The sequence below is a fragment of the Mus musculus genome, chromosome 12 (genome assembly GCF_000001635.26).
Source record: "Mus musculus strain C57BL/6J chromosome 12, GRCm38.p6 C57BL/6J".
Lineage (NCBI taxonomy): Eukaryota > Metazoa > Chordata > Mammalia > Rodentia > Muridae > Mus > Mus musculus.
The window spans coordinates 19,734,535-19,754,153 of record NC_000078.6 but is presented as its reverse complement, the minus strand read 5'-3'; the positions used below and the strand labels follow the sequence as shown (position 1 = coordinate 19,754,153).

Genomic DNA, 19,619 nt, shown 5'->3' with positions numbered 1-19,619 from the left:
TGGTTTGTTCAGGGTTGTTTTGTTTGTTTTTAGAGACAGAGACCAGTTTCTACATGTAGGCCCAGCAGCCCCAGAACTCCCTCTGTAAACAAAGCTGACCTCAAACTCAGAAATCTGCCTGCCTCTGCCTTCCATGTGTTGGATGAAAGGTGTGTACCGGCTTTGGTCATGGTGTTTTGTCTCAGCAACAGGAACCCTAACTAAGACACAGGGTTTGTTGCATGCTAAATCGCCTACTGTTTCCACTGAGCTTTACTTTGAATTTTCAGTCATCCCTAAGTTTTTTTAAGCTATACCCCAACCCATGTGATTTACGATTTTGATTGTGATAATATTTGTAGATGGATATACATACATATTCATATCTGTGTATATGTATATCTCCAGATATGTATTCTCTAGCTATCCAAATCATATACTTTATATAACCCGTAGGCAAGTTTGTATGGCATTTTCTTAATTAGTGAGTAATTAATTAGTGATTAATTAGTTAGTTTGTGATTAACATCCAGTTGACTGTGCCAGCTGTTTTTCAGCAAAGCTTTTAGGAAGTCCCAGATTGGTCTTGGAGGAGACACATGAGGAGAATTAAGAATCCAATGAAAAGTTAGTGCATGGTCAGCAGGGACACTTCCAGAGCTCTGATAGGCTCCTAAAACCCAGCATCCAACAAAAGCTTCTAATTCTTGCATTCTGGAGCCTGTAGCTCAACACAATGCCCACGTCCATTGCTTGCTTGCTTAGCAGCAGGCAGCAAGGCCAGCACTGCCTGGAGTCCCCTTTATCTGGAGCCCACCGTGGCTCCACCTTTACTTCCTTGATGTGTGCTACCAAAGAACACCCATGTATAATTTGATAATGAACCCTGTCATTTTGTACAAATAACATAAGCAAATTAATTTAAAAGGTGGATGTACTCCGGCTTACTATTACTAATAACTGCTTTACCATCTGTTTTGGCTCCACCCTAAACCCATGAAATCATTTCACTACAATCAGTCAAAGGAATATTACTCTGTATGTGTGTGTGTGTGTGTGTGAGTGTAGTGTGTGGTGTATGCATGTGTGTGAGTATCTGGAGTACTGTCAACATTAGATTGTTGGATATCCCCTTTCATTGCTCCCCTGCCCTCTTGTCTTGTTAAGCTTATTCAGGGTCTCTTGCTTAACCTGATGCTCACCAATTGGCTACAGTGCTGGGCAGTGTGTCCCTGGGATTCTCCTTCCTCTGTCTATCAACACCGGGATGAAAAGCTGCCACACTCAGTTTGTACCCGAGTTTTATGGGTCCCCAAGCTGGAGCAGTGACCACTTTACCTGCTGAGCCATCTCCCCAGAGTCAAGTCTTCTTTGTTTTTAAAGTGAAAGGACAGTTGTGTTAGTTGCAGACATGAAAAACCACACTCTAGAAGGTTCTAGGGCCCTGTGCAATCAGTGCCTGCCCATGTCTGCAGGCAGCACTGGCTTTCTTTTCCTTTGCAGGCAGGACTCTAACCCATGTAAGGCCTTCTTTCTCACAGCTAACAAGTTCCCACCTCAGGGCCTTGGCTCCCTACATTCCTTTGTAGGACTCTCCCCAGCCCCTTAGGCTCAGCTGTTTCTTCTCTTCATCTCAGAATTAGCTCGAAAGTTGCTTCCTCTAGGAAGCCTTTTCTGACTGCCACTGCTGATGTCTTGCCCCTGCCCCAATTGTTATTACATCACCTCATTTTGTTTCTCTCAATAGGACTCACAGGAGGACTGTAGATGTAGCTCACTGATAAGAGTCCTTCTCCAGAATGCACAAAACTCTGTGTTGTAACTCCACACACCCCGCCCCCACACTGACCCCAGAACAAAATAAACTGTGCATAGAGTGTATTCCCACGTATGAGAGGTAGAGGCAGGAGGCTCAGGAGTTCAAGGTTATCCTTAGCTATGTATCAATTTAGAGGAAAACCTGGGAGACACATGAGCCTAAACACACACATACACACAACTTCAAAATGACACATTCATATGATAGAGACCCAAACCTCTGATTATTCTTAGATTAAATCACAATAGTACAATAGAGTTCACACCCTTTGAAATAGTAGCCTTCTGACAAGATGAGAAAACACTTGTTTTTGGTGTATCCCTGTGTAAGCTAGAAAAACATCTCTCAAAGGTTAAGTGCAAATGAGTTAGCTCGAGGTCTCCCTAAGTCTTGGTAGGAGTGAGTTCTGCATTTCTACCAGGCTCCCAGGCCGCTGCTGCTCTCCAGACCACAGTTGGCACACCACAGATTGAGACAGGAGTTCCTTTATTCATATGGAACTGTGTTCATGGCTGTCATCTTGAGCCTTAGGCTTCCAACATGGAGGAGGAGGAATCTTGAAAGTTACTGTGTCTGATTGGGGGCAGTGTCGGGAAGTGCAAGGTGGTCCAATCACCACACTCCCAACTAGCATGTTCATTCCTCTGTAAATAAGTTTCCCAGACTACTTGAGCAGCTTGCCTAACCTATTATGGGTGAAGACCCCATTCTGTCTTGGCAGATGGCAGACCAATGGCTTTCTCAGTAAGGATTTCATGTCGCCTCTCATTCTGCTTTCCAAAAGCTAAGTGGTGCCATGCAATTAGTTTTATAGTAATGGTTAGGGAGTCCATAGAAAGACCCAGTCTCAAAAAGACGAATGAAATTTATGGAGGTCCTACTCTGTGTCTGCCCCATTTTAGAGCTTCCCAGAAGCTGAATGAAAGAGGTGAGCATCAAGAAGCAGATGCTGGGGCTGGTGAGCTGGCTCAGTGGTTAAGAGTGCCGACTGCTCTTCCAAAGGTCCTGAGTTCAAATCCCAGAAACCACATGGTGGCTCACAACCATCTGTAAGAAAATCTGATGCTCTCTTCTGGAGTGTCTGAAGACAACTACAGTGTACTTACATATAATAAATAAATAAATAAATAAATAAATAAATAAATAAATAAATAAATATTAAGAAGCAGAAGCTTTAGAGATAAATGCAAATCGTTCTATAATGGAAGCTTCTAGAACAGATTGGGGTTGAGATGCATTGTAAGTTCAGTGAAATGAGTGCTCTCACCTTGTCTGACTCAGTATTTGTCCAAAAACCAATCACTTCACATTTCAGTGAGGATGGAGACAGGCAGAGAAATGGGTGGTAGGCGTCTCACTGTGCACCAAGATCTATTAGTATTATTCTTTTTAATAATAGTTCTTTTTTCTACAGTCCAGTCATTATCCCCCTCCTGTTCTAACCTCTGACAGTTTCTCATCCCTTTCATCTTCCCAGTCTCCAAGAGGATGTCCCTCCCCGCTACCCCCATCTATCAAGAACTTAGTGCTGTGCTCTGCTCTGTTTCTTTTCTGCTGCCTTACAGATTCTCTGTCTAATGCTTCAAGGAAGGAGAGTAGCCAAGACCACCAATTTTGCACAGACAGGCTGAGAAAGAATAGAAAAGAGCTGGACCCTCAGAGGCTCAGGTTTGGGGTTGATTCTGAAAGATGACCAGGACACTTCCCAAGCAGTCAAGAAAAAGAAAGTGTTCCAGGCCAAGGATTTGGTGCGAGGTTACAAAGGTGTGTGAAGATGAGGAAGCTCACAACTATGTTCCAGGGTCAAAAGCTAGCTAGCCTGTCCTACAGGAACCCAATGAGGAGCAGAGCTGCTCTCAGTGGAGAAACACAGAGGGGCACTGTGAGCTGTGGGGAAGGGCAGCTTGAAGTCTCAAGGATGTGGCTGACACTCTCTGCTGAGCAGGTCTAGTGTAGTGCAGATGCTTTAGTGTGGGGCTCTTGGGTGAGTGCTGCAACTTCTCAACTCTACAGGTGAATGAAAGGTATGGCCAAGAAAGTTTCTCAGACCTGGTGTGGTGGTACAGGCCTTTAATCACAGCACTCGGGAGGCAGAGGCAGGCAGATTTCTGTGTTTGAGGCCAGCCTGGTCTACAAAGTTAGTTCCAGGATAGCCAGGGCTATACAGAAAAACCCTGTCTCAAAAAACAAAAACGAAAGAAAGGAAAAAAGAAAGAAAGAAAGAAGGGAGGGAGGGGGGAGGGAAGGAAAGAAAGAAGGAAGGAAGGAAAGAAGGAAGAAAGAGAGAGAGAGAAAGACAGACAGACAGAAAGAAAGAAAGAAAGAAAGAAAGAAAGAAAGAAAGAAAGAAAGAAAGAAAGAAAGAAAGAAAGAAAGAAAGAAAGAAAGAAAGAAATTTTCTCAGGGGAAGAGAGGTAAAGCCAGGTCACTTCTGAGGAGCCAGTGATGGGTTGGTGTGTGAGTCATGGTGTGGAGTTGTGGTTCTAGATTCTCCCTGGCCTCGCCGTTATGGTGTTGTTGCTGATCATCCCTGGGGTGTCCACTGCATACATGCAAAATTTCACCAACATGGGCAAGGAAACAGCTGCTCAAGTTCAGTACCAAGGGCCTGGAGAACATTGACTAAGGAAGTGTTTTCCTGGCTGATGAGAAAAATCACTCAGCTATGGTCATCTGTTCCTGTTAGAAGGCTATGCAGCATATTATACACTATGCACATGCTATGAAATGCGTAATAAAAAGAAGTTTGCCAATCATTCATGGCTGAGTCCCACAGAACCTGTCAAAGTTATTCTTAGTGGAAGGCCCTATACACGCAGGCAGGGTTTGGAAGTCCTTAGAGGTCAGAGAGTAGCTGGGAGAAGGATTGGGGGAAGGGCTAGAGTAGAATCAAGAGGTTCACTTTTATTTCATAGACAATAGGAAAACACTGGAGAAATGACTGCCCCATCTAAAGGAGAGGGAGAGAAACCTATGAATGCATCCACATGCAGAAGGAAGAGGGATATTTTTGTTTGTTTGTTTTGTTTTCTAGAAACTGGATCTCACTATGTCTGGCTTCTAATCGGCTCTACTGCGCAGAATTTGTAGCTTCAAATTCCTAAGCTTCCCACTCAGCCTCACAGGTGCTGGGATCACAGGCATGCACCACCACACCCAGCTATGAAGAGAGTGCTGTGATCTAAGAAAAAAATAAAGTATGCAAGCACTCTTTGAAAGCTTTAGCAAGAGCTATCTGCAAATGGAGTGCTAATTAAACTCTTATTTTTTGTTTTGTTTTGCTTTCCCATGAAAACAAAACCTGCCCTCCGCTGGCACTTGTTTGTATTATTCTAAGTGCTTGAAAACAACAAACGGCATTCCCTTAATTGCTGAAAGACAAATAATATTTATAACATTAGTTGCCTTTGATTGCATTTCAGTGTATCAGGGCTTTAATCCTATATGTATTTAATTCCAGGAGCATGAATCAGGGTTGGGAGGGCCACTGCTCATCCTGTTGGCAGGAAAGGTAGAATTGTATTCAAAGTGGGCTGGTAAATACTGAAAGCCTAGTCTCCGAAAATAGATGTGTGAGTATCCATAAATACACTTATTTTATCTTTGCTGACTTACAGACTGGACAGCACACAGCCTGCAAAGCAATCAGAGATATCTGCTTCTCTATAATGAAGCCCGTGTAGCTAATTGATTCTCATAGATGCTTCCATTGATTTTTGCCAAGTGCTTGCATCAATACCCAGTCTGCAGTTTAACCATGCCTGGACAAAATAAGACATAGAAGAAATGCTTATTATCCAACTCAGTCAGCAAAGAAGTAGCTGCTGTCATTGACAGATGAGTCTATTTCAGACATCAATGTCAGTTGGCATTTGTTTATGTTAATGAGCAAGCAAGGCTGGTAAAGATGTCTGGTGTAACTTCTTCTGCCCATGACACCTGTGGCCTCCCTGCTATAACATAGAGGATTGGCAGCGTTTTTCCACAAACATCTTTGCTACTCACAATGCAGTGGCTCAGATGTGCCTGCCTGCGAATATCCTCAACAAAGTCACAACATTCCGCTGCCTTGTTTGGCTTAGACAATCAGTTAAGCAAGAAGTCCCATCCTGATCAGCAGCTGCCCATTTCTCTGGTGTAAATACTCCTATGAAGCAATTTTAAGCTGACAGACTATTGAACTGGGAAGAGATGCACAGTGATATACCACCATGTAGTATTTCTACCACATACACAATATCTCAAACCCAGCTTTCCTGACTGTGGGGCAGAGTTCACCTGAGTAGCCCCCACAGACTCCAGTTTAAGGCTCCTTTATCTAGGACTGTCTACTTTATTTCAGCACGTATAGTCTACAGACTTTATTAAAATGACAAAGTGAACAGTCTTTGTGTGTTGTTGTGTAAAATAAGCTGAGGATAGATGTGCTTAAGTCAGTCATAAAGGTGATCCAGAAAACACACATTTCCAAATGTTGAGGCCTAAACTGGGCATGGTGGCACTTACTTTTAATCCCAGAACTCAGGAATGTAGAGGCAGGCAAATCTCTGTGAGTTTGAGGCCAGTCTGGTCCACAGGAAAATTCCAGGCTATCCAGGCTACAAATTAGACCCTGTCTCAAAAAATAAGAACAAACACAAGTGTCTGGGCCCAAGGATGAGCTTCCTAAGGTATTTTCTTTCTTTGCAGAAACAAACACAAAACATGGATAATGGGATCGTGAACAATAGAGCAGAGACTTGTGGTGTAGACATGAGCACATCTAGGGCATACCTCAGTGGAAGAACCCCTTTTAAAGTGGGGATGATTCAGAGGTTGAGAGCAGGTTCAACTCCCAGCACAGAAGTTTACAATCAGCTGTCATTCCAGTTCCTGGTGATGTGATGCCCTCTCTGGTCTCTGAAAGCACTGCATGCATGTGGTGCACAGACATACATGAAAGCAAAACAGCCACATACAATAATGACAAAAACTTTAAAATGTGTGTGTATGTGTGCATGTATATGTGTGCACTTCTGCATGTGTGTGTGTGCTTGTGTATGTGTGCACTTGTACATGTGTGTGCATGTGTGTGAGTGTGTTTTAAAGATAGTGGTGTGGTGGAGCAATGATGACTTGGCAATTAAAAGTACTTGTGGCTCCTCCTATCACTCACATGGTGGCTTAAAACTATCTGTCCAGGCAATGGTGGCACATGCCTTTAATCCCAACATTTGAGGGCAGAGGCAGGTGCATTTCTGAGTTAGAGGCCAGCCTGTTCTACAGAGTGAATTCCAGGACAGTCAGGGCTATACAGAGAAACCCTGTCTCTGCAACCCATGTGGCACTTTACACGGGTGCTGGGGATCTGAACCCAGGTGTTATGCTTACACACAGGGAGCACTCCACCTCTCAGACTGCGGCTTCCTGCATTTCTGTTTTTAATTGTTTACCACCATGAGCCCCCCACAGTGCTCGAAACAGGGCAGGGTACACACACTGTTTATAACTGTGAGTCAGGGCTGCATGACATTTCAAAGGCTCTGCAGAGGCCCACGAGACTCTTCCTATCCTGAAGGTTCAAACACTTTGTGACCTCCAGGGTTAGGGACTCAGGAAGGAACGTGAGGGATGTGGGTGAATTAGTCTTCTAGAAAGCTCCATTCTGGCACAATAGTGACAGTAGAATAAACACTCAGGAATGTGTCACACTAGGGGCTGTTCACTTGCCAGATGCTGATGTCCCTCCTTTTGGACAGCAATCCAGCTATGGAGTCACAAGTAAGGCTTCTTGTTCCTTCCCAAGAGGTCATTATCATCAAAAATGCTCATCACCAGACCAGACCTTTTACAGGCCTCTGCTTCTGTATGGGACCAGCAGGACATCTGGGCAGCCAGTTCCCTGTGGTGGAGGACGGAAAAGCAAAAAGCAATGTGTGGGTGTGTGCCAGGGCCAGAGCTAAGGAGAACTCACTGCCCTGCAGCACACAACAGCTACCCAATGAGGAAGTGATAGTATCCCCACAGGGACAGAGGTCAGCCAGCTAACATAGAGCACAAACAAGATGACCAACCCAAGCAGACTAGGAACTGGCAATGTGGATAGCTGGAAAGACATGAAAGGCAGGGCAGATCCAGGCCCTCACGTTCCTCACCTAATGTCCAGCTTTAAGGAAACTTTAGGGAATTAGCAACTCAAAAATCTCAGGACACAATGGATGCTTGACTGCACAGTAGAAGCTCCAGGCTGAGCCAGAGGGACAGACACCTGTGTTATACAGTCTTCTTCCTTTGGGCTGAGTCCACACCTGGTGGTTTTGAGACAGGGTCTCATGTATCCCAGGCTGGACACTGAACTCATTATGTAAAGGATGATGACCTTGAACTCCTGATCCTCCTGCCTCGATTTCCCAAGGGCTGGGGTTAGAGCCATGCACCACCGCATGCATTTTGGTGGTGCACTTAGGGATAGACTTTAGTCTTTGGTGAATGTTAAACAAGCATTCTACCAACAGTCGTAGCCAACTCCAGCCTATCCTCCCTCCTCCCCTCCGCCCATTTTCATATGACAGTCTTTTTTTTTTTTTAAACAAGCTTTCTCTGTGTAGCCGTGGCTGTCCTGAAACTCGCTCTGTAGACCAGGCTGGCTTGGAACTCACACAGATCCATCTACCTCTGCCTCATGAGTACTGGGATTAAAGGAGAGCCTCACTACCATCTGGCTATGATAGAGTCTTTCTATACAGCCCAGGCCAGCGTTGAACTCAAGACCCTCTTCAGTCTGCTGAAATTACTGGAGCACAGCACGCCTTAAGTGATCTTTTGAAGGGTATGTAAGACATTGCTGCAAGCAGGAGAGGGCAGAGGCCTCCAATTCGTCCCCCAGTCCCTCTACAGATGGACATCTTGTGCAATCAGTCCTGGTGGGATGGAGTCAGAATAGGCTTCTCTGCCTTGCTGTTCAGCACTCAGGCTCAGGTTGGCACGTTGTCCCAGGCTGGATGCAGCAGGTTCTTTGGGGTCCCTGAACCAGCTATGGAATGACTAACACATGGGCTCCTGATTGGCTGGGATGACAGGTCATGTCAACTGTGTTCTGATGCTGCAGGCCAAGAAGCCAGCAATGGCCTTTCCCCAGTAGACAGGGGAATGGCACGGGGCCTCTAGGACTGGTTCTGCATGGTCAATGAGTCAGGCTGCCCTGGCCAGTGGCCAGCACCCAACACTCCTGGGAGGGTCCAGCAGTAACCCAGGGGTGCTGAGCCAGGCCTAGCAAAGAGCAGGGTAGAATATCTCTCATTGCGCCTGACTGAGCCTATGTGTGTCCCTCTCTAAAAGGAACTGCAGTTCACTGTGTCAGGCTGTGATGGGACAAGCAGATTTGGTAGTCCCTGGGTCAATCCCTGCCTACAGCCTTCCCTTCTAGCCGTATGTTCTTGCTACCTTGATTTCTCTGAGTCCTGTCTCCTTAGCTGTAAACCAAGAGTGAAGGTCCCTGTGTGTGGAGTTTACAGCCTATTTCTATGAAAGGAAGGGAAACAGAAGCTATGAAGAGACAGAGAAACTGAACCACCAGGCAAATGCTCGGTGGGGACATTGGAGGACTTTTACTGTGAAAGACCACAGGCTTCCTCAATGAGCTCCATCTGAGTACAGCACCCTGTGAGGAGGGAAACCACCTACCTGAAAAGCTTCTCTTACAGGTCACACCTAGTGCAGTGGCATTAAAAACCGTGTTCTGCACTGGTAAAGAGCCTGGGCTCACTGTGATCTGAAAGCATCCCTGGGTAGGACCAGTGATGTCTTAACTCCTGTACTTCAAAGAGGAAATGAGGGGAGGGAAGGAAGGATGTAGCCAGGGAAACATCAGGGCAGGGACTGCAGAGGGTCCTGTTGCTGAGGGGCAGGTCTAGTACAGGGGCTCAAGCACCAAGGGCTTGATAGACACAAGGGTTGGGTTTCAGGAGGAGGAAGGTCCCATCTCTCATGGCAGCAGGTATCCTGGGAAGTCCATGCCTACTGCTTGTTAATAGGAGTGTGAGGATTAGGGACCCTCAGGCAGTGGCTCACACTTCATACCATGCACATTGCAAAGTTTACAGACACACACACACACCAACACCCCTCCCCCAACACAGAGATGTGTTACCTCACTGACTACTCAGAGGCTCCCATCCCTCCTGGCTCCAGTGATAGCCCAGGAGGAAGAGCTGTTAGAAGTAGGACTACTCAGAGCACTACCTGGACTCTGGAAGATATTCCCCCTGGGAGCTCAATATTCTTACACACAGGAATATGAGTCCTTTGCTCATTCATTCATCCAGCCTTTACCAAGTATGGATAGACTTGGCCTGAAGGTGTGGTGAGCAAATGACCCTCATCTTGGGCAGATGGAGAAGATGCTGACTGGTCGACTGGAAAGATGGATGCTCAGAGGAATCCTCAGTGTGCTCAGAGGTGAGTCATTATGACACAGAGAGAGCAGGAACGTGTGGGAAAAATAGGGAGGGAGGAACAGGTCACTATCTACAACCGCAGAGCTGTCACTCAGTACATGTTGAGCTCTGAGCTGTAGGCTGTGATTCATTGCACCCCCATCAGCCTGACCCATCTTCCCATCCTCTCTGGCCACGAATATCTCCACTCTTTCTGTCTCCATCCCGATGGCTGCCACTGGGCCTTTGCTCCCACACCTTCTATAGGCTCTCTCTATGCTCACATCTCTTATCCTTCCTGGAATACTTTGTCAAAAGGGAAGTCCCTACACACAACCTTCTAAGCCTAACCTATTTCCAGCTTTACTTTTTAAAGTGAGTTCAAGGCCCAGGCTTTACTTTGCTTTTCTTTGCCATTAGAAGCCAGAGCCCTCAAGCTCACTTGGGACAGAACATATTCCCAATACATGCTGAGCACAGCCATACTGCCTGCAAAGGGAGACAGCTAGCAGCAAGGCTGTGCCCCAGACTTGAACACGCTTTCATCCACAGGCAGGTGGGTGGGAATGGAGGAGGTGCCAATCATCAGAGGGATCTTTCTACTGACCATCCTCTGACTTCTGACCCCATAGCAAAGTTCTGACATAAGATTAAGAACTATCTGACCCAGACTCTCCTCATTCAGTGCCAAGGTGTGTTTGGCTACAGAGGAGTCACTGGGTATACACCAAAGCATCCAAGGGCCTCAGGATGAGAAGAGGCACTATAGGCTAGAACTTATACTATTCTGACCTCTTTGTCTGCTCCAGCTTCCAGACATCAGTTTCCAGGCTTGACTGGACCCTACCATGCACTTGTGCACTTATGGCATCTGGACTCGAGGACCCTGGGGCCTGGAGGCATAGATGCAGGTGACATTCAGTCACTCAGGAACTGCTCTTTATCCCCAGCAGTGCACACCATATTCCATTGTGTCTATTTTCGATTGAGGGGACCCAAAGACCCTCTTTCCGAAGACAAGGGCCTCTTTCTGGGTATCTCCTTCAGACTCACTGACAACCTGGACAGAGTGTCTATGGAATGTGGAGGAGTGAAGAAAAAGGCAGCAGGAGATATCTTCTCCCTCCAGAAGATGAAGGCCAGAAAGGAACTCCACCCACAGGAAGTCCTGAGGAAACCCTGTGCCATGAAATTCCCTCTATGAATGCTGTAGGAGCTTGGGTGTCTGGGGCTGGGGGTAGGGGTGAGGGAGACCCATCCACTCCCAGGTCTGCTGGAAACTGCTGGTCTAAGTCTCTAGGGAATTAGCTGTATTCAACAGAAACCAGGGACAGAAGAACTGCTTGACATTTGCCTCTGCATCTTGCAGACCTCTTGAGGTAGCAGCCATTGGGATTAGAAAGAACAATGACACATGCACAATCTCTGAAACAATGGTGGTGATGCTGGCCTCATGGTTAAGTAGGCCTGGTTCATCCTGGTACTTACAGGGTTCTTCTTACCTCTCGGCCTCAGTTTCCTGACCTGTCCTCTGAGATTACTTAAGAAACTGTCCCCACAGAATCTGTATATGGCACCCCTTTCATCCATAGTTCTAATGCTCTGCAGGCCTATTGGCCGTGGGGTGTCGTATCTAGGGCCAAGTGGAGGCCAAGGCAGAGCAGGGATCAGAACCACTAGAGGTTGATGCACAGGCTCGACAAGCTGCTAGACCATGCCTGTGAAAAAGAATACCACGGGTCACATAGGGCACTGGCACCTGGGTGAGCTCACAACATCCCTTCACTTGCCCCAAGTACCCAAGTAAAGCTGATTGTGTGTGTGTTTACGTGAGTATGCACGTATGTTCCATGTGTGCATTTGTGTATGCATGTTCTGTGTGTGTGTGTGTGTGTGTGTGTGTGCATATAATTCCTATGATCTCCTATTAACAGAAGCCTGGTGAGATACTGGTCACCTTCAGCTGGAATAACATCGTCACAAAGGAAGTGTGGGTGATGGTCATAGCCATGGCTCTCTGAACTCAGAATATTAATTATAACTCAACTGGTGACTGGGCTATCCAGATGCAGCGCTGTGTGGCTCCTGGACCTATTTCCCTTCTGGTCATTAGGATGCTTGATGGAGCATCCTGGCTGGGCTTCGGAAGGCTCAAAGGAGCACCCAAGGTCCTGCTGTGGACCTTATTGGGCCTGACCCGAGCCAGGCCTTTTCCTCAAAGCTCATATTGCCCAGACATGGTTCCCTGGCTCGTAATTGTGTGTGTGTGTATACACACACACACACACACACACACACACACACACACACACACATATATATATATATATATATATATATATATATATATATATATAGAGAGAGAGAGAGAGAGAGAGAGAGAGAGAGAGAGATTGGCAGAAGACAAAATGTCATTAATACAATACTCTTTGACCTGGCTCCTGTGTGCAATATCAGTTGCTGTCATCTGTAACATGACACACAACTACAATCAATGGCCTGTGTCATCTGAGCTGATTAAACTCTGAAAGTACACTGGACATATCTCCAAAGTCAGAAGTTCAATATTGCTTGGTTCAAGCTAAAGTCCCAATTTACATATCTATCAATCTGGTCTGTCTTCATTCACAAGACATGAATAAATACATGCTGGAAAATTAAAAATTCGCTAAACATCAGGTCTTTTTTTTTTTAATGGTGACTCCAAGGTTAGTGATAAAAACAGGTGTCTCATAAAAAGTACCTCTTTCAAAAAGTGCCTCACTTGGCTACCCATCCAGTATAAGGAGAAAGAACAACCTTGGGATTGATAACACATCGGCTTAAATCTAAGCTGAATACTTAGCTTAGATAGCGCCATTCCATTCCATGACATTGGTGCTCGATAATGTAATAAGGACCAACATTTATCACTCTCTGGTTAATGACTCTGAGCTCATTTATATTGTCAAAGAAGGTCTTAAATATTCCAACAAAGCTAAATTACAAGAAAAACACTATAACCCCAAATGTATGGAGATGACAGAGTTCCGTAAAGAGGAAATGACCAAATCACTTAGAGAAATCCAGGAAAACAGAAAAAAATTGGAGGAAATCAATAAATTCCACAAAGAAGGCCTTGAAAACACAAACCAAAAAGGAGAGGAAGCCAAAATTCCTATAAATAAAGCCAAGAAAGAACACACCAACATGTGAAGTAAAAAAACTATTCAATACATAAAAGTGGAAACAGAAGCAAAAAAGAAAACTAAAACTTAGGAAATAGTCGAAATAAAAATGTAGGACTGCAAAAAGGAACTACAGAGCAAGGTTCACCCACAGAACACACAGACATGGAGGAAAAATCTCAATCATTGAATAAGCAATAGAAGGAATGGATAAACCAGACAATGAAAATGTTAAGTCTAAATCTTCCTGATATAAAATATCATGGGAATCCAGGACATTGTAAAAGGACTAAACATAAGAATACTTAGGAAGAGAGGAAGGAGAATCCTCCCTCAAAGTCTCAGAAAGTATTGACAACCAAACCATAGAAGAAAAACTTTCTAACAAAAAGAAAACACAAGAATCATCAAAACACCAAACAAAAGGGATCATAAAATAAAGTCTCTTCCCTGAGTAATAATCAAAACACACAGTTCAAGGAAAGAATACTAAAAGCTGCAAAGGTAAAAAGCCAGGAAAAACATAAAGGAAGATCTATTAAGATCACAGATGTATTCTTAGAATCTGTAGATGCCAGAAGGGTTTGTACACATGTGCCGCAGAAACAACAGGTGCCTGGATTTTCATATGTAAGAAAATGACTACAGTGTAAATGGAAAAAATTAAGATAGTTGATGATAAACTCAAATTTAAATAACCTCTCTCTAAATATACTGACCAACACAAAGAGATAGAGGTAGAATCTAACCGAGGAAGTTAAGGATACACATGAAAACACAGGTAGTAAATAATCTCTTACTGTCTACAAAAGAAGGGAAAGCACAGACACAGCCCAACACCAATACCACCCGCAGCTGCAACAACAACAAAAAAATACAAGGAGTTAGCAATCACCATTTATTGACTCATTCAATAAAAACAAGTTTTGATTTGGGAGAAAATGTAGCTGTAAGTTGGCCCAGGACTTTGAGGTTTTTGTGTTTGAAAGCTATACAACTTTCTGTCTCAGGTTTGGTGTGGGCGGTGGGGTTTTGAAGATAAACTTCTAAGTATACTTTTGTGTCTCTCACTGATCAGTAGTGACTTAATTCCAATAAATTCTTTTTTTTTTCCTTTTTTTTCCCCAGATAAGGTTTCTCTGTGAAGCCCTGGCTGTCCTGGAACGCACTGTAGACTAGTTGGGCATCTAACTCAGAAATCTGCCTGCATTCGCCTCCTGAGTGCTAGGATTAAAGGAGTGCACCACCACCACCCAGCCCAATAAATTCTTATCCTTTGCATTGTCGTGGAGTGTGAGTTGTGATGAACCTGACTGGACCCAACAATGTAAAGGCTTTACCACACTGCTGACATTCATACCATCTGTCACCAGTACGAATAGTCTCATAAAAAGAAGAATATACATAAAAAGAAGCTCAATGAAAAAGCTTCACCATACTAAATAGATTCACAATGTTTCTACCCAGTTCAAATTCTTCCATGATGAAGATGACTACAAAATTGTGCAAAGGCTTTACTAAATATACTCAGAGGGTTTCTCCCTCAGCCTTTCAGTGGCTAGGAACAGATCTCATGACCAAATCAACTCTCAGAAAAGCAAACATTTAAATTGGGGTTTCTCTGCAGTGTGGTTTGTCTTGTGTGTACCTAAAGAACTATGACATGCAAAGGCTTTACTACATTCATAACATTCACATGGGTTCTCACTTGTATGTGATCTTTTATGTCATCGTAGATGACCATGACATCAAATGCTTTACAACACCGATTACCTTCCTAAGGTTTCTGTCTTCTATGTGTTCTTTAAAAATAATGGAGACTATAGAGTTATAAAAAGTCTTCACCACATTGATTGCTTTTATGAGGTTTCTTTCCACTGTGGAATCTTTTATGTTTTGAAGACGAGTGGGATATGCACAGGCTTTAGCACACTGATGACATTCATGAGGTTTCTATCTAATATGGGTTCTTTTATGATTATAGAGACAATAACTTTGTGAAAAGGCTTTTATCACATTGATTACACTTCCACGGTTTCTCCCCATTATGTGTTCTTTTTTTTTTTTTCGAGACAGAGTTTCTCTGTATAGCCCTGGCTGTCCTGAAACTCACTTTGTAGACCAGGATGGCCTCGAACTCAGAAATCCACCTGCCTCTGCTTCCCGAGTGCTGGGATCAAAGGCATGTGCCACCATGCCTGGCCGTGTTCTTTTATGATATTGGAGACAACTGTGACCTGCAAAGGCTTTACCACATTGATTACATTCATAGAGTTTCTCTCCAGTATATTTTATGTTTACATTTCATTTTTTATTAGATATTTTCTTCATTTACATTTAAAAAGCTATCCCGAAAATCCCCCTATACACTCACCCCCCACTGCTTCCCTACCCACCCACTCCCACTTCTGGGCCCTGGTATTCCCCTATACTGGGGCTAAAAAAGTTTGCAAGACCAAGGGGCCTCTCTTGCCAATGATGGCAGACTAGGCAATCTTCTGCTACATATGTAGCTAGAGACATGAGCTCTGGGGGTACTGGTTAGTTTATATTGTTGTTCTGCCTACAGGGATGTAGACCCCTTCAGCTGCTTGGGTACTTTCTCAGGCTCCTCCATTGAGGGCCCTGTGTTCCATCCAATAGATGACTGTGAGCATCCACTTATGTATTTGCCAAGCATTGGAATAGCCTCACAGTAGACAGCTATATCAGGAAAGTATGTGTTCATATAAGACATTGGAGGTGACTTTGACATGCAAATGCTTTCCTACATTGATTACATTCATAGGGTTTCTCTTCAGTATGTGTAGTTACATGACGTTGGAGATGACTGTGACATGCAAAGGCTTTACCAATTACATTCTTAGGGTTTCTCTCCAGTATGTGTTCTCTTATGACATTGGAGATAACTGGGTCTTGCAAAAGCATTACCACATTGATTACATTCATAGGGTTTCTCTCCAGTATGCGTTCTTTTATGATGTTGGAGACCACTGTGACTTGTAAAAGCTTTACCACATTGATGACATTCATAGGGTTTCTCTCCAGTATGTGTTCTACTATGACACTGGAGATGACTGGGTCATGCAAAGGTTTTACCACATTGATTACATTCATGGGGTTTCTGTCCAGTATGTGTTCTTTTATGATATTGGACATTACTGTGATATGCAAAGACTTTACCACATTGATTACATTCATAGGGTTTCTCTCCAGTATGTGTTCTTTTATGGCATTGGAGACTACTGAGTTGTGCAAAGGCTTTACCACATTGATTACATTCATAGGGTTTCTCTCCAGTATGTGTTCTTTTATGACATTGTAGATGACTGTGATCTACAAAGGCTTTACCACATTGATAACATTCATAGGGTTTCTCTCCAGTATATATTCTTTTATGACGTTTGAGATGACTGGGACTTGCAAAGTCTTTACCACATTGAATACATTCATAGGGTTTCTCTCCAGTATGTGTTCTTTTATGATATTGGAGACCATTGGGACTTGTAAAAGCTTTACCACATTGATTACATTTGTAGGGTTTCACTCCAGTATGTGTTCTCTTATGACATTGGAGATGACTGGGTCTTGCAAAGGCTTTACCACGTTGATTACATTCATAGGGTTTCTCTCCAGTATGTGTTCTTTTATGATGTTGGAGATGACTGCATTTTTTAAAGCCTTGACCACATTGATGACATTCATAAGGTTTCTCTCCAGTATGGGTTCTTTTATGATATTGAAGATGACTGGGTGTTGGAAAGGCTTTACCACATTGGTTATGTTCATGTGTTTTCTCTCCAATTTGTCTTTTTTTGTGACATTGGAGATGACTGGGACATGAAAAGGCTTTAGAACATTTATTACAGTCATAGAGTTTCTCTCCAATATGATTACTTACATACCTGCAATGAAAATTGGCACATGTGATATGTTTACTACATTAATTTCCCTGTTCAATCATTTCATCAAGATGAATAAAGTTTACAAATTGGTCTACTGATAAAGATGTACCAGATCATCTGGTTTTATCACTTTATATGTTCATGGGGTTCTTCCTCATTTTGGGTTGTTTTGCATCTTTCGAGATATCTGTGATGGTTATTACATGGCAGACATTTATAACATCCTTTTTATATGGGATATTTATATGATGTATTTCATCTATATGAGGAAAATAGAACAACTCATAGCTTTATAACAGTAATTGCTTTCGTAATTTTTCCTGTAGCGTGAATTGTACCACATTTGATGTGAACCAGGACAAACAAAAGAATTCCCAAATTCCTAGTACCCATAAAGATTTTCTACAGTGTGAGCTTTGGGAAGTTCCAAGTAAAATTAGAAAACCAATTGATTGCAAACTTTTATCATATTCAGAATGTCTACCAAATGCAGAATCTGACAATTTTCTCCCAGTTCTGGGATAGAAAGTGGAAAATTGCTTCTTTCAATATCCCTGTGCTCACATGGCTTTTATCCATTGTGACACATGATATATATTAAAAGAAGAATAACAGATGAAATGTTTCCACATTGCATTCACACTGTTTGACATTTTTTTCCTCATAGACATGTAATATATGAATTAAGGTTTCTCCTATGACAACAATCTTGACTCTTATAAACTGTACCCTAAACCAATGATCAATTTCACTATAAGAATATGAGTATCACCTACTTTCCCATGGATTATTTGCTTATTGGAAGGTTTTGGATATATATGTATCACTATTCGATGTGCAATATCTAAGTCTTGTCAGTCTATACACATTGTCAGATCAGTATAGCTCTAATAGAGCTACAAATTGAATAAAGGTATCTCTTAAGGCAATGTTTCCTCGTCTTTTTTTAAAAAAGAGGAATGCTTTGATAGATAAATCAGATAACTACATTGAGGCAGTACATTTTTTAAAGAATATTATAATTAGGGCTGGCGAGATGGCTCAGTGGTTAAGAGCACAGACTGATCTTCCAAAGGTCCTGAGTTCAAATCCCGGCAACCACATGGTGGCTCACATTCATACATAACGAAATCTGATGCCCTGTTCTGGAGTATCTGAGGACAGCTACAGTATATTTATATATAATAAATAAATAAATCTTAAAAAATATTTTAATTATAGTTATACTTTAAGTATTGACATTTTACACTCCTGCTTTTCATTAGAGCTTCCATATCATAGTAAAATTTCCTTAGAGGCATAATCACATCAGCTTACACATGAAAATTACCTTTCATTTCTTCTTGAACTTTGACAATGTCTTTCAATATGATGGTTTTCCCAAGTGTAGCCTATAAGACAGTACCAGAAAAATGAATGATCCAGTATTGGAAATAGGCAAAATTCAAGGTACTGTGAATTTTCACATCACTGGACACTATTTATTCAGCTCAGTCTTCCTTGTTCACAGTTGTAATAACAGAGAACCATCACTAACCAAGAGACATGTTTTCCCACTATTTTGAAAAGCAAAAGAAAATTCACAATCATACCTATAACAGTGAGGTTCGAGTAGGTCTCCAGCATCACATCTTTGTAGAGACTCTTCTGGGAAGGATCCAGCAACTTCCACTCTTACCCAGTGAAGTTCACATGCACATCATCATAAGTCACTGCATCCTAAAATATCCCATACATGTGTACATCAGAAAGCATGGTACTGACATCACTGTAAAGTAAATGTACGCTTCCTTGACCATATATTCCTGTAATTCTGGTACTTCCTCCACTGACTTCCTGACACAGAAGTTATAATCTAAGTACCATGACATTTTAAAGGAAATTGAGTTGAAGGTTCACCTGTGTTGCTTATGAACATTTTAAATAAATAGGGTAAAGACTTTCCAGAGGAATTCCAATTGAGAGGGAGATGTAGGGTGAAATAGATCAACAGTACTGAGGACACATCCCAGAAATTGTAAGAAGAATCACTAACGAGAAAAACCATGGACAAGCAGGGTGTATTTGTTCATGTCTTTAATCCCAGAGTCACGGGCAGGTATACATCATTGAGCTGGATCCCTGTCTGTTCTATGTAACACATTCCAGGACAGCAAAGGATACATATTAAGACCCTTACTCCACTGCAAAAATCAACCACGAAGACAAAAATGATAGAAAGAACTCAGTTGTTTACTACAGTTCCTACAAAGAAGTATACATTCCCTGCACTTCTGTACTCATCTAGCAGAAACAGGAAGTGTACCGCTTTAAACTGCATCATTAGTAAAACTTT

General features: G+C 42.9%; 2 long non-coding RNA genes across 2 annotated transcripts; both read right to left on the bottom strand.

The window, feature by feature from the left end:
• Positions 1-941: 941 nt before the first annotated feature.
• On the bottom strand, positions 942-15,007 carry Gm46307. Its single transcript, XR_001780517.1, has 3 exons — positions 14,898-15,007; positions 10,497-10,498; positions 942-951 (listed from the first exon to the last, which is right to left on the bottom strand). It is a non-coding gene; the product is annotated as a predicted gene, 46307 (long non-coding RNA).
• A 2,177-nt stretch (positions 15,008-17,184) lies between these two features.
• Gm40880 lies at positions 17,185-18,969 on the bottom strand. Its single transcript, XR_001780513.1, has 3 exons — positions 18,877-18,969; positions 18,615-18,675; positions 17,185-17,284 (listed from the first exon to the last, which is right to left on the bottom strand). It is a non-coding gene; the product is annotated as a predicted gene, 40880 (long non-coding RNA).
• Between the last annotated feature and the right edge of the window lie 650 nt (positions 18,970-19,619).